Below are 14,697 nucleotides of genomic sequence, written 5' to 3' on the forward strand. Positions count from 1 at the left end.
GTTCTATTTTACTGCTCCTGTTTACTGTTCATATGGTTAATAATGTTCTGATACACTCATTAAGGATCAACTAACTGAATCATAAGTTTGTTGGATATATGCTTATGAATGGAAATGAAAAAGTTATATTGAGTTGATAATACTGATTCACCCCCCCCAGTATTATTTCCAACAATTGGTATCAGAGCAGGTCCTTTGGTAGAAGCTTGATCGCTTGAAGGAGATCCGTAGAACAATGGGAAAGAAGCTTAAGAAGAAAGCACCTAAGAAGAAGAATGCATCTCAGAAGAGCTATGACAGTGGGAGAATCGATTGGGGGATATGTGGAAGAAGCACTTCAGATTCAGAATTACTTCAAGATGAAGATCTATCAGGTATAAATTTGTTATCCTTTGGTGATACATCTATTTATCCATTTGAAGACGATGAAAGCGATAGCGAAACAACTAAGTTTGCTCTTATGGGTGAGCAAGAAAGATATCAAATAGAGGTAGTATTTAAAAGACTTACAGACAAAATTAGAGACCAACAAGATCTATTGAACAAAAGCAAATGTGCCTTCAAATAAGAAGCTACCAAACTAAAGGCTCAACTAGAGGAAGGTAACAAGGTAAGGAAGTTGTTCAAGGAAAAGGAAGATCGATGTCAAAAGTTGCAGGATGAAGTAAATGAAAGGAGCACAATAATCAAGAAACTCAGAGATAGATCCAGTTACTATGAAAGGCTTGAAGCTATGATCCTCTCGCTAAAGGAAGATCTTGAAGAATCAAAGAAGCAGAATAAAGAACTACTCCAAGCTCTTGAAAAACAAGAAAACGAAGTTCTTGAATTAAGACATCAGTTGGAAGAAGGAAGAAAAGTTGAAGAAAACATGAAGAAGCAGTATCTTGAAAAGGAAGAGCAACATCAGGTTGAGGTAAATATTCTAAAAGATAAATTAGAAGAAAAAGATAAGCTCTTACGATTTCAAGATAGTACTAAGATTTTGGATGATATTCTTAGTAGTCAAAGGTCTCCTTCTATCAAAACTGGTCTTGGTTTTCATGAATCTGTTGAAGGAGAATCTAGTTCACAAAGTAAGATAAGAAACTCTAATGCAAAAACTGAAATGCTCCAGAAGGAGATGAGAGGTCAATCCCATCATCAACCAAGGAAAGAAATTCTTCAAAGAAATTCTTTTACTCCTCCAATGAACAATGTTGAATGTTATGTATGTCATAATCTTGGACATGTTGCAGCTAGATGCAGAAGAAGAATGGTTCAAGACCATCAAGCAGAAAGATCATCGCGTTCCAGGTACTTTAAGGGATATTGCTTTGCTTGCAACATGTTTGGTCATATAGCTGTTGATTGCTATAGAAGGAATATGAAACATATAAGATGTTATGCATGTAACAAGCTTGGACATATAGAAAAGGAATGTAGGAACAAAGTACGAGCATCACACCAAAAGGAGAAAACATCATCACACTTGAAGATATGGAAGAAGAAGGAAGTATAGTCAGAAAAATATGGCACAACACAATCAGAGGAAGCTGGAAGTGTAAAACTTCAGTGTTCTCAATCTCATACGCAAGTTTCATAAAGGGAGATCGCGTATATACGCGAGTTAGTTACTGCACAGTCACGTATATGTCAATTTGAGGAAAAGCAGTAGGGATAGGCTCAGAAAAAGGGTCTGATATGATTCAGTCCATTATTTGCTCTATTTGATAATGGTTACAATCTATTGATGATGTGTGGAAATGTCTTGACACTTATGGCACAGGTTCAGGGGAGCATATGCTTTTAATTATGCATTGTTGGCATTATGATTAGTAGTTCTTGATGATGAGTCTTCATATGCTGCTATCGTCATATGCATAAAGATCATATAATATAGTTATGATGCAGTATTCCTATAGTTCTTGGCGCTCATAAGGATTGTTGTGATTGATGATATCAAGAAGTCTTGACAAATGATCTTGAGCTCAAGATACATAGTGCTGGATACATGGATGATTACTCAAAGTTGCATTGTTGGAGTCATGATGATATAATGATAGGTTGATACTTACATATGTTGATTGATGCAGATGTTCCCAAGTGATGATACTTGGATCATGCAGATCTTGATGTTGATGTGATGGCTGTGGTATTTCTCACATATGATATAATGTGAATGATTCTGGATGAAGTTGATGATGACATATCTTGTCACAGGTTGATGCCATCTACACTAATGGACATATACAGGTTGCTGGTCTGGATGCTGTTGACAGATGCTTATAGAGCAAATCATACACTATGTATGATAGTTGCTGAGGACTATCATGGTCTTATTTAGATGTTTGGTCTCTGTTATAAATGTCATGTATATCATTCGATGTAAAGGTCATATCAAGTCTCATGATGTAATAGTGTGTCTCTATCTATTGTAGTCATTTGATGAAATCTCTTCTGGTCATATGATGTAATTTGTACCCCCATGCATAGGAAGGATGATGAAATATTTCAGTCATGTATTTCTTTTATTATCAAGGTCATGTAACGGCCTATGTTGGTTTCCCCACTATGCCTGGGATGGATGATGTTATACTCTTGTGTGTAAACCTTGATGTATCCCCACTTGGTTGGGTGGATGAGTCAAGTTTGGTATATCCCCATTTTGGTGGGAGATGGATGTATGTATGAGTCTTTGGTGATAGGAAGGTCATTTATGATGTATAGAGTCATGTTCTTCTTGTAGAATATCTTTTTGCAGACCTTTCTTACAGTCAGGGGGAGCATGAACAACACACTTCAGCAGAGCAGAGATTTCAGCATGTACTCAGAGGGAGCACGAACATATTGGTACACCTTGGCATATACAAGGGGGGAGCTCATTTAGAGATTTCAGTAGGTACTCAGGGGGAGTGTGGACAACGGAATGTATATCAGGGAAGAAAGCATCTTGGTCCGCCCTTTGCCCTTGATGTCAAAGGGGGAGAGTGAGATGGTATGGTTGTTGCCATCAAGTCCAAAGGGGGAGATTGTTGGCATTATGATGCATGTATTGTACTTGATGGCAACCCACTTGCAGTAGAACATCTCACTTATATATAACTAGATGAATCTACAGAAGAGAAATCAGATGTGACAGAATACATGGGATGCAGGGCAGCTCAAAGCATTCAGTTCAGATGCAATGTACAATGACAACTTATTATGATGACAGCTCACTGTATGGCAACCCACTAACAGTATGGCAACTCACTAAGATGGCAGATCATAGTTCAGGCTCTTAGAATGGAAGAAAATGAGGCCCGCAGGTTCCTTTTGACAAAGTTGCGTACATACGCAGGTGCACCGTTCAAAAGGTGCGTACATATCCGCAGGCGCATCGATCAAAAAGGTGCGGACGTTCAGTAGCATGCACTTTCATGCAGAGAAAAGCGCACGTGTTGGAAATCTTATGGTTGGTCCATGGTATTTAGTCCGACAATTTTTGAACCTATGGTTTTGGTCCTTGGTTTTGCATCTAAAGTATTGATCCCTGGTATTGGGTCCCTAGTATTGGATCTCTATGGTTTTGGTCCATGGTTTGAGTAAGGCCTAGACTATAAAAGGGAAGGAGATCATTTGGCTAGAGAGTAGTGATGAGTTGAATATCTTGAGAAGAGTAAGATCTGAAAAACTGGTGATCTGTTGGTGAGTTATAGCTGAACCTGAATCAAGGAGGAACCCGAGTATTACAAGATGGTTAAGATCTATTGATGGGTCGAGATCTCTTTGACGCATGATCTATAAATCTAATAATTTGGGTATGCAGGTTGACGCATGATCAGATCTATAAATCTAATAATTTGGGTACGTAGGTCCGACACAGCGCAGGCGCAGATACCCGCAGTTTGTGAGACAGCGCAGGTGCGTATACCCGCAGATCCGACACAGAGCAGGCGCGCATACCCGCAGTTTGTGAGATAGCGCAGGTGCGTACACCCGCAGATCTGACATAGAGAAGGCACAGATACCCGTAGGTTTCTATTGGTGAAGTTGTGTACCTTTTATTGAAATATGTTTTAGCTGCTTCTATCTATTACTGCAGTGTTCTGGGTTCTGAAGTGATGTCTGGTTACTGGTACTGTGTTCTGATAACAACATTCTGAGAAGTGATTGATTGATTGATTATGTTTAGCTTCAGTATTGATGGATGAGATCTATAATGGATCAGGTTCATAATGACTTATCTTTATGTGATCTGATGGACTAGATCTGGTTGCTAACACACATATTATCCTTGTATATGTAATGATCTGGTGATTGGGTGATTCAGAAGATTGATTGATTATGTGCTTCAATGATATTGATGGGTCCAGTATGAAAATTGGATGAAACGTGGCCTTCAGATTATGATGATGTGTTCCATGAGTATCCAGTCTGAAAATGTATGAAACGTGGTACATGGAGGATGAAAGAGAAGGTTGTAGCCTTCTGTAGGTCAGCACCTACGTACTAGTACATCAGCTAGTACAAGAGCAAAGGGGGTGGTAGCTCCCTTCCAGTAGCAGTTGGAAAACAAGTAAAGGTTGGAGCATTTCAGTAGGCTAGCACCTACGTACTAGTACATCGGCTAGTACAAGAGCCAAGGGGGTTGTAGCTCCCTTCCAGGAGAAGCTGGAGAACGAGAGAAGGTTGTAGCCTTCTGCAGGTTGAAGCCTGTGTACTGGTATAAGACTGCGCCAGTACAGAATCATTGTAAAAGAAGTTTCTAATTGAAAGAAGATAGAGACATATTGCAGCAGGTGGTTGTCTCCCACATTGGGTTTCCACCTTACATCATGGTGTTCATGTGTGCTTCTTGTGTGTGATGATCTGTTCTATTTTACTACTCCTGTTTACTGTTCATATGGTTAATAATGTTTTGATACACTCATTAAGGATCAACTAACTGAATCATAAGTTTGTTGGATATATGCTTATGAATGGAAATGAAAAAGTTATACTGAGTTGATAATACTAATTCACCCCCCCCCCCCCTCTCAGTATTATTTCCAACATATAGGATTCTAATGTGAATGTTGGGTTAGGGTTCCATGATTTCACTAGCAAAGACTTGGACCAGGGTGCTTTTTAGGAGTTGGGGTCTCTGGGGTTGAGGGAGGGTGGACATCCCCTCACTAGCGAAATTGGTGGTTGGGATTTGGTTCTGGAAGGCCTGCAAAACACTCTCTTTGATCCAGATATCTTAGTGGGTGGTGTATAGGGCTTGGGTAACCAAGTGGATGAAGAAAATGCCTTTGTCACTCCGTCGATGAATGTTTTGTCCTCTGGTCAGAAGAGGAAAAAATGGAAGATAATAAGGAAGAAGGTGGGGAAACCTAAACTAATTTTAGGGGTGGATATCTAGATGGATGAGGCAATGGATGCAACAAAGAGAATTCTTGTGGATAAGGTAAAAGGTCAACAATTCTCTGTTAACTATATCAAAGAATGGGCATCGGGGCCGGAGTCTCAGACGAAGGTTATCAGTCTGGAAAGGGGTTGGTTTATGGTTTGTTTCACTAATTCAGAAGCTATTGATTGGGTTCTGGAATGACATTGTGGTTTTGGGAAATTCCATATTTTCTTCAAGAGATGGCACCCCTTGTTTGATGCGCAGAGAGAAAGATTGGGTGAGATTTTGGTGTGGGTACACCTCCCTTCACTTGCTCCTTAACTCTAGTCCCTGGATGTTTTTAAGGCTATTGCGAACATGTTGGGTAATTTTTTGGAAGTAGATATGTCCTTCCAAGTAACAAATGAAAGGAAAGTGGCTCGTATTCTGATTTATTTGAACCCGAGGGAGGGGTTGGCGTATATGATGGAGCTTCAAGTGGTGGGCTATACCTTGACACAAACCTTGGTTTATGAATAATTTCCATATCATTTTGCAACATTGACATAAGCACGATCACTTGGCAAAGGATTTCTCTTTGGGGTTCAGGCGCATAAGGAAGAACTAGGTGGAATCAGTTTGGGCATTTCAGGAACTGCTTATGGATGATGAGATGGTTCCGGGTGTCCAGTCTAGGGACCGGTGGACAAAGGTCATGTTACATAATGAAATCAATGAAAATTAGTGGGTTGCAGTTACTGTGGTTGAAGGGAGTGCTCTTGTACACGTGGTGGACAAGATGACAGCAGAGGAGGCATCTCTCCATGCGAGTACTGCCTCTTCTCTCCCTTCCTCTCTTTCAGTTTTGGTCTCGCCCTCTGTGAATCCTTGTAATTGGCTTGGTCCCTCCAGGCCTTCTATTGGTTTTCTCTCATCACATAGCAATATCTCTTTGGCCTTTGACAACATTATTACGTCCATTCTGACTCTAAACCTTTCGGGTCCTTCGATGGGGGGATCTTTTTTTACTTCTTCCTCTGTATCGAACCTTATTAAACCTTTTTACAACCTGAGGCCCTGAGATAAAATACCTCACCAAGATGATTCGATGGGAGGCCTTGGTCTCCTATAGGATTCTGCGGGCCCCCCAAAATCCCGAGGTAGAAAATCAAACCTTTCAAAACCCCAACTTAAAGCCAAACTTGATATCATCAATGGTAAACAATTATCCCTAAAAGGGTCGCTTAGAGCAGCGATGACCCAATTGATGGTTTCCAAATGATCTTGTTGTCCTTTAATTACAAAGGGATTGTCAGTCCTTGGAAGAAGTTGGAATTAAAACTCTTGTTTTTGAATGTGAAGTGTGATGTGATTATGATCCAAGAGACCTTGGGTTCGGGGGAGTCCGTTATAAATATTTTGGGGAAAATGTTGCCTGGGTGGTCATTTGTGGCCTTGGATGCAAATGGTTGTTCAAGGGGTTTGGTTTTAGGCACAAAAGATAGCAGCTTAAAAATATTAAACTCCTGGGGCTCAGACTCGATGTTGGGAGTGGAGGTTTACTCATCTGAATTATGTACAAACTTAACTCTTATTAACTTATATGGCCCTTGTCAGGATCGTATTTCCTTTTGGAATAAGTTGTTTGCAAAATCCCTACTCAACTGTCCAAACCTTGTGATTGGAGGGGATCTAAATGTCTCTCTAGGGATCTCTGAGTCATGGGGACCTAATGCATAGGTGGATCCTCTAGCCGATTTTTTCTTAAACAAATTACGGATGGGGCGTCTTATTGATGTTGATCTTATCAAAGAAACCCCCACCTAGAGAAATAGGAGGGTGGGTGAGGCCAGGGTTGCTAAGTGATTAGACTTCTTTATGATAAAAGATGATTTGGCTGCTTATATTCCTTATTTTCGCCAATGGGTTGGCACTGGGGGTGACTCAGACCACTTCCCTATTTATATGGAATTAAAAGGGGCCAGTAGGAAGCTTGTTGTACCTTTTAAATTCAATTCTTCATGGTTAAAATATTTGTCTTTCAATAAATTAGTTCGTGAGATTTGGAGTATTCAGAATGGCTCCTTGGCTTTATCCCTTGCACAGTCCTTTATGGAGAAACTTAAAAAACTGAAGCATGCTTTGATCTCTTGGGCAAAGGAAAAATCTATTAGGGATGAGGTTGCTCTAAAATCTATTGAATCTGAACTGGAGGTTCTTGAAAGCTTGGAGGGAGATGGGTATGAGATGGAGGAAAAAAAGAGAAAGATAAAATCTATGGAGGGTGAAAGGCACAGGATCCTGAAAGAAAATGAAGAAAAATGGAGGTTGAAAAGTAGAGCCATTTGGCTTAAGGCAGGAGATGAAAACTCAAATTTTTTCTAGAACTATGCCAAGGGAAGGAAAAACTCTAATTCGATATGGGAATTGAAAAATGAAGAAGGGGAGTCAGCTTCCTCTTTCAATGAGTTATCATCTATGGGGGTCAGTCATTTTAAAAACTTGTTTAAAGCTCCTCCTGAGGCCACTATTGCTGAAGTCATCTAGGTTGCTCAAGTTTTCCCTAGGTTTGTGGATGAAGATGATAATGAGACCCTGATGGGTCCGGTCACAAAGGGTGAAGTGGAGGGGGTCCTTCACACTATGCAGAAAGAGAAGAGCCCAGGTCCTGATGGCTGGACGATGGAATTATTCCAACACTTTTTTGATATCATTGGGGACGAACTGGCTGGATTGGTGGAGGAATCCAGGCATAGGGGTTTTTTCCATGATCCTATTAACTCTACCTTTCTGGATCTGATCCCAAAGTCTGATGACCCCCAATGTTTCAATGACAGTTTGGTTCCTTGAAGGTAGGAAAATTCATGAAGCCATTGGTGTGGCCTAGGAATCCTTGCACAATATCAAAAGAAATAATAAAAAAGGAATGATTGTCAAGATCAATCTCTCAAAGGCATATGATAAGATTAGTTGGATGTATTTACGTCTTTTGATGACTCACTTGGGTTTCAACATTGGTTTTATTAACTGGGTTATGGGATGTATTACCAATGTGAGCTTTGTTGTTCTTATAAATGGGGTGGCTTCTCCTTTTTTCATAGTCAGAGAGGCCTCCGACAGGGATGCCTGTTATCTCCTCTTTTGTTCCTTTTAGCTGCGGAGGGTTTGATTTAGTTGATTCTTTTTTTTGCTAATGCAAGAGTCATACCTTCTATTCATTAATTACAAAATAAAGTACAAAGAGTAGTACAAAATTCTCAGACTCTGAGAAATAAGGGAAACTGCAAAACATCTTTACCCTGTCCCTATCGTAACAAAAAATGAACCTCCAAAGTAGGAAAGAAGAAAAAGGAATTGAACCGAGAATAACCCCTGAAAAAGCACCAGAAACGGCCAAAAAACCCGCTCGAAAGCGTAGAAATGAGTACTAAAACCCGGGAGGAGAATCTCTTGTCCCCCAACGAACACCGTCACCGAATGACTGGCCCGTCCTCTAAAAAACACGACCGTGGAACATGTCCAAACAATCTGACGGTTAAGGACCCAAGCCGCAGGAGAAAACCGCACACCAAAAGTCGAACAATCAGCACCGTTGAAACGCCTTGCAGAGATCTGACGGTGGAGCAGGATATCGCACCTACCAACTGACCCAGAAGTTAGCGTGCGATAACGGTGGTAATCCACCCGACCCCAGCGCCACGTGGCACTACCTGAGTGGGATCACTCCCAAAAAGCAGAAACCACTTTCCACTTGAGCGAGCCGCGATCAACGGAAAACCACCCAAGCTGCGGAAAGAGAGACCGGGAAAAGGAAACACTGGTTTCACGGTCAACAAGAATCATCTGCTCCCTGACATACACAACGAAGACCCTTCCAGACCCGAAGCACTAATCATACAGCTCCTGCCTTTCGGCTTCCCTTGAAGCCCCTTTATCCTTGTCAAAACACCTGTAAATTTCCGTGCATCCCTCAAACCAGGAGACCCCGGTTAACTTATCCGAACCAGAATAAAAAAACCCCATTGTGAGCATGCCTTTGAGCCGGCCCCTGCTGGTTGACCATACCCGTCTCCATTACTCTCTTAAGGAACGTTGTATTGTCTTCAATAGCTTGGTTTTGACAGATCGTTTTTAGTCTGTTGTTAGGGGAATCACGCCAATTCATCACTGCCCTGTTATCTGTGCAGACAACTCCTTGATTAGCTAGCAAATCCGCTAGCTTATTGGCCTTTCTTCTCACATGTGCAAATCTGACTGTTCTCAGGCTCTGAAGATGATTATGAATCCTTTGGAAGACATGAATAAGCCTCCAATTTGAAGAGACTTTTTCCGGTCTTGTTCCCCAGCTTATTCTTCTGACAGAGTTGATGATGATTTCGGAGTCCGCTTCAATGATTGTGTTTTGCCGATTTTCCTGAACCAGGAACTCAAGACTTTGCTCCATGGCCATTAACTCTGCCATGTTGTTGGTGGTTTTTCCTAAGTTGCCATAAAAGATAAAAAGAATATCTCCCTTGTCGTCTCTTAACACCCCTCCATGGCCAGCCTTGCCCGGATTACCTTTGGAGGCCCCATCGATGTTGAATTTGAGAAAGCCCTTAGGGGGAGGATGCCAGAAGTCAAGTTTCGGGTCCCCCATTGACCCATTCCTGATAGAGCCCTGAGGAACCAGTCCCTGCAGATCTAGCCTGCAAAGAATTCTCCAGTCTGTGGCCAAAGGGGGTTCGAGGGAAGATTTCTGACGGTGATACTAACTGTTTCCTTAATCTGTTTTAGGATTCTATCAAAGATGTTCTGGGAAGAGTTCTTAACATTCTTGAATATCCTGTTGTTCCTTTCTTTCCAAACATTCCAGATTATGAAACATGGAGTAAGAGCCCAAGCAGAACCAAGAACTTCATTATCCGAAAAGTTCTTTCTCCATTTGGTGAGAGTGTTGAAAAGGCTTCCCATATCTCTGTCAGATTGTTGGAAGATAACTGCAAAAGAATCCCATAATCCGGAGGTGAAAGAGCAATTGTTGAGAAGATGCTCAATGGTTTCCTCTTGGGCTTCACAGAGCTGGCATCTAGAAGGCCCTAGGAATCCCCTTTTCTTAATATTATCCCAAGTCAGGATTTTCCTTTGAAGAACCAGCCACAAAAAGAGTTTAACTTTCATCCAACCCGGATGCTTCCAAAGGTTTTGCCAGAGCCTATTAGGAGCATGGGGATCGAGTTCAAGGAGAATGAGTTTAGCCTCTTTAAGATTGAAGTTCCCTTCGTTGTTGCTGCCCCATCTCAGTTGGTCATGCCCCCTAGAAACCAGAATTTTCCTTTGCTCCAACATTTTCATTAGTCTTTCAGCTTTGGTTATAAGATGTCTGTCCTCTCGAAGGTCTAATTTTCGCCAATCTCTCCACTTCCCTACACTGTTGGTTTGATCCCAAAAATCCCTGACATGGGTTAGCTCCTTAGCATCAGTCTCTGCTTTGAGGTCCTTCAAGTCCTCCTGTAAGAGAATAGGTTCTTGTTGCCATCTATCCTCCCAGAATAAGGCCAAGTCTCCCTCTCTAATTTCCCAGAAGCTATGGTTTTGGATCAATCTTCTGTTGTCCCAGGCTTTGTTCCAAATATGAGATCCTCTGATATTCCCATCCATCCTTATGCGTTCATTAACAGTCCAAGTACTTGCATATTTTTCTTTCCAAGTAATGGCCCATTGTGCTTCTGGTTCCTTTATCCATCTCCACCAAATTTTAGCCCCTAGAACCTTACAAAGAATCTCAGGATCATCTAATCCAAGACCCCCGTGGTTTTTGGGTTTGCAAATTTTGTCCCAGGCCACTAAGGCCCATTTCTTCTTTTCTTCCCCCTTGCCCCATAAGAAGTCTCTTTGTAAGTTTCTCATTTGATGCAGAATACCTTTGGGAGCAGGGATGGCCGAAAGCATAAAGATTGGTATTGATTGAAGGACAGCCTTTGTGAGGACCAATCTTCCAGCCAAATTTAAAGATCTTATAGTCCATTTCCTAGTTTTGTCATGCAACTTACTGATAATCGGTTCCCAAATACTTTTGTGAAGAGGTTTGGTAGTTAAAGGCACCCCCAGGTATTTCGAGGGGAGAGAGTCTCTTTGGAAACCCAGAATTCTGGAAATGTTCCTCTGAATGGCAATATGTGTATTAAAGAAGAAGATCTTAGATTTGGAAAGATTGACTTCCAAGCCAGAGGTCTTGGCAAAGTCCTTAAGGATTTGTTTGTAGGCAAGAGCTTCTTTGACAGTGGGTATTCCTTGCAGCATGGTATCATCGACAAATTGTTGATGGGTTAAGGCTTGACCATTGTCAGAGAGTTGTATACCCCTGACCTTACCAGCATCATTAGCATCCTTTATGGTTCTGCCTAGACCTTCCATCATTAGAATGAAGAGAAAGGGAGAAAGGGGATCACCCTGCCTGAGGCCTCTGGACGGGGTAAAAGTCTCCGAGGGAGAGCCATTAACAAGAATTGAAAAACTAGAAGAAGAGATTAAAGCTAGGATCCATCTTACCCAATTGTGATCAAACCCAAAAGCAATAAGAACCTTCCTGATATAATTCCAATTCAGTTTATCATAAGCTTTGGCTATATCAAGTTGCATAATCATGCCAGCTTTTTTCTTACTAGTCAGCGAGTGCACCACTTCATGAGCCTGGATAATATTATTAAGAATTTGCCTTCCTTCCACATATCCTGATTGTTCCCCCGAAACTAATGCAGGTAAGAGGGGTTTGAGCCTGTTAGCAACCACCTTTGAAATTATCTTGTAAACCACATTGCATAGAGCTATTGGCCTGAATCTATCTGGGGTTTGAGCCTACTCCTGTTTAGGGATCAGGGCTATGAAGGAGGAATTTAGAGCTTTCAATATGGTTCTATGCTTCCTGGAGTCTTCCACTACCTGCAGAATGTCCTATTTAACTATATTCCAGCAAGCTTTAAAGAAATCGACATTGAAGCCATCCGGGCCTGGTGCCTTACCATTCTGCATTTCTTTGAGAACCCCACTAACCTCCTCTTCCGTCACAGGCTTGTAAAGGTTAACATTGTCCTCTCTAGAGACTATCCTAGGAATGTTCTTGGTGATTTTCTGGATATAGTGTTCTCTGTCATAACAGGTTTCCTGAGCTATGGTTCTAAAGTGCTGGAGTAGCACTGCCTCAATTTCTTCATGAGAATTGATATTGTTTCCTCTTTCATCCTTAATCGTAGCAATTCTATTATGTGCTCTATTTTCCATGGTGGATTTGTGAAAAAATCTAGTATTGCGTTCGCCTTCTTTTAGCCATTGGATTCTAGATTTTTGTTTCCAAAAAATTTCCTCTTGACTGCATAAATTCTCCCATTGCTGCTGATATCTGGTGGCTTGATCATGTCAAGATTTGTCATAGCCTTCTTTAATGAGGCCTTGGTTAAGTTCCTGTAGTTTACTTTCAATCATCTTTTTCTCTTCAAAGATATTGCCGAATTTAGTCTTGTTCCAATCCTTGAGCTGTAGCTTGATATGTTTTAATCTTCTTTGAAGGATCAACATTTTGGAACCCTGAATATTTAAATCCTCTGCCAACCACTTGGTTACATTGCTGATGAAATCTGGGTGGGATAGCTAGATATTTTCAAATCTAAACGGTCTGTTCCCGGGTTTACTAATGCCGCGCACCTCCATTTGTATCGGCCAGTGATCAGAACCCCCAAAGGGTAGAACTCCAGCTACCACTTCCTTATCATTGAGCATAAGATCTTCTGAGATGATGAATCTGTCTAATTTGGAGGCTACTTGAGACTCTCCTCCTCTTTTATTGTTCCATGTGAAGATGCCATTGTGCATTTCAATGTCCACTAGCTTCATTTCATCAATAAAGGTTTGAAAAGCCACAGAGTCTTTGCCTAGAACTCTGGTTCCCCCTTTTTTTTCCGTGAGTGACTTAATCATGTTGAAATCACCCCCTAAGATCCAGGGTATTCCTGCATGTCTGTTTCGGAGAGTCTCCAGAGAATTAAGAAGCCTTAGTTTAGCCTCCAATCTCTGTGGGCCATAGACATTTGTAACCAGATAGGTTTCCTTAACACCTACTGGTTGAAAAATTACAGATAAATAATCTCTAGATGCCTCCGCATCTATTAAATCAATCTTTTGTGGATTCCACAGAGTGAGAATACCTCCTGCTGTATTCTCTGCCTTGACTTCCAGAAACTCAAATTTATTGAGCCATTTACTGTGCATCTCTCTTATCTTCTGAATGGAGCACTTGGTCTCCTGTATGAAAATCACATCCGGAGATGCTTGTTTCATTCTATTACTCAGTAATCTTTGTTTTCTTCTACTACCTAGACCTCTGATATTCCAAGAAGTGAACTTCATAATTAAAGATTAGTAAAGGAGTAACTAGATAGGTCTTTCATCTTACCTGAATCTATCATTAGCTTTCCGCATTCCATCAATAACTCATTCTGCTTTTTTCTACCCCTCTTCTTCCCTGGGATTCTGGGTGCTAGTCCTGCCATATTTTTCATCGTCTTCACTCCTTCATTGCCTTGTCTTTCTTTGTGATTGAGTCTGTTCAGTCCTTTAGTTTGGGTCCTCCATAGAAACAGCTACTGAACCCTGTTGAATTCCTCTGCAGGTAATGAGTCTAGCCCTTCTTTGGTTCCTTGATTCAAAAAACTTTCTAAATCTAGGTTTTCTTTCTCAAGGATTTCCTGGAGATCATGGTCCTCCATATCTGTCTCACTTTGGGTCATGTCAAGATCCATCGCTTGCTCAACATTACTCATCATGAGTTCTTTTATATTGTCATTCTCTTGTGTTTGCTCCTTTTCTTTTTCTTTCTCCTCCTCCCCTGTGTTTCCCGCTTCTGCCTTATCAGTGTCTGTAGGATCTGCGTCTACTTCGAGGGTTTGGAACCTGTTCTGGTTAACATGCTGCTCTTTGACTTTGCTTGTTCTTAGTCCTCTTTTGCTCCCTTTTCCTTTGTGTACCACCTTGAGGAAGCTATCTGGATCCTTCATTATATTAGCTTTATTTTTATCCTCTGTCTTATTGAGGGGGCAGTCTCTGACCAGATGTCCATGCTCGTGACATTTGCGACATCTGAAAGGAATGTGTTCGTAATCTACTGCTTGTGTCCATTCCTCATCAAACACCTCCAGAATAACCTCATCCGGCAGCGCTCCAGAGAGATCCATCTCCACACATATTCTAGCGAATGAGGTATACTTTCCCCTTCTAGTGGCCTCAAAAACTTTGACAAAACACCCTAACTTGTTTCCTATGGCTGATAGAGATTCCGTTTGCCGTAATCAAGGGGTAGAGAGTAGAGTCTTACCCAGACTGGGACTGAG

This window comes from Pinus tabuliformis, chromosome 4_2 (genome assembly GCF_031772625.1).
Source record: "Pinus tabuliformis cultivar Carrire ecotype Pingquan chromosome 4_2, CPIR1, whole genome shotgun sequence".
Lineage (NCBI taxonomy): Eukaryota > Viridiplantae > Streptophyta > Pinopsida > Pinales > Pinaceae > Pinus > Pinus tabuliformis.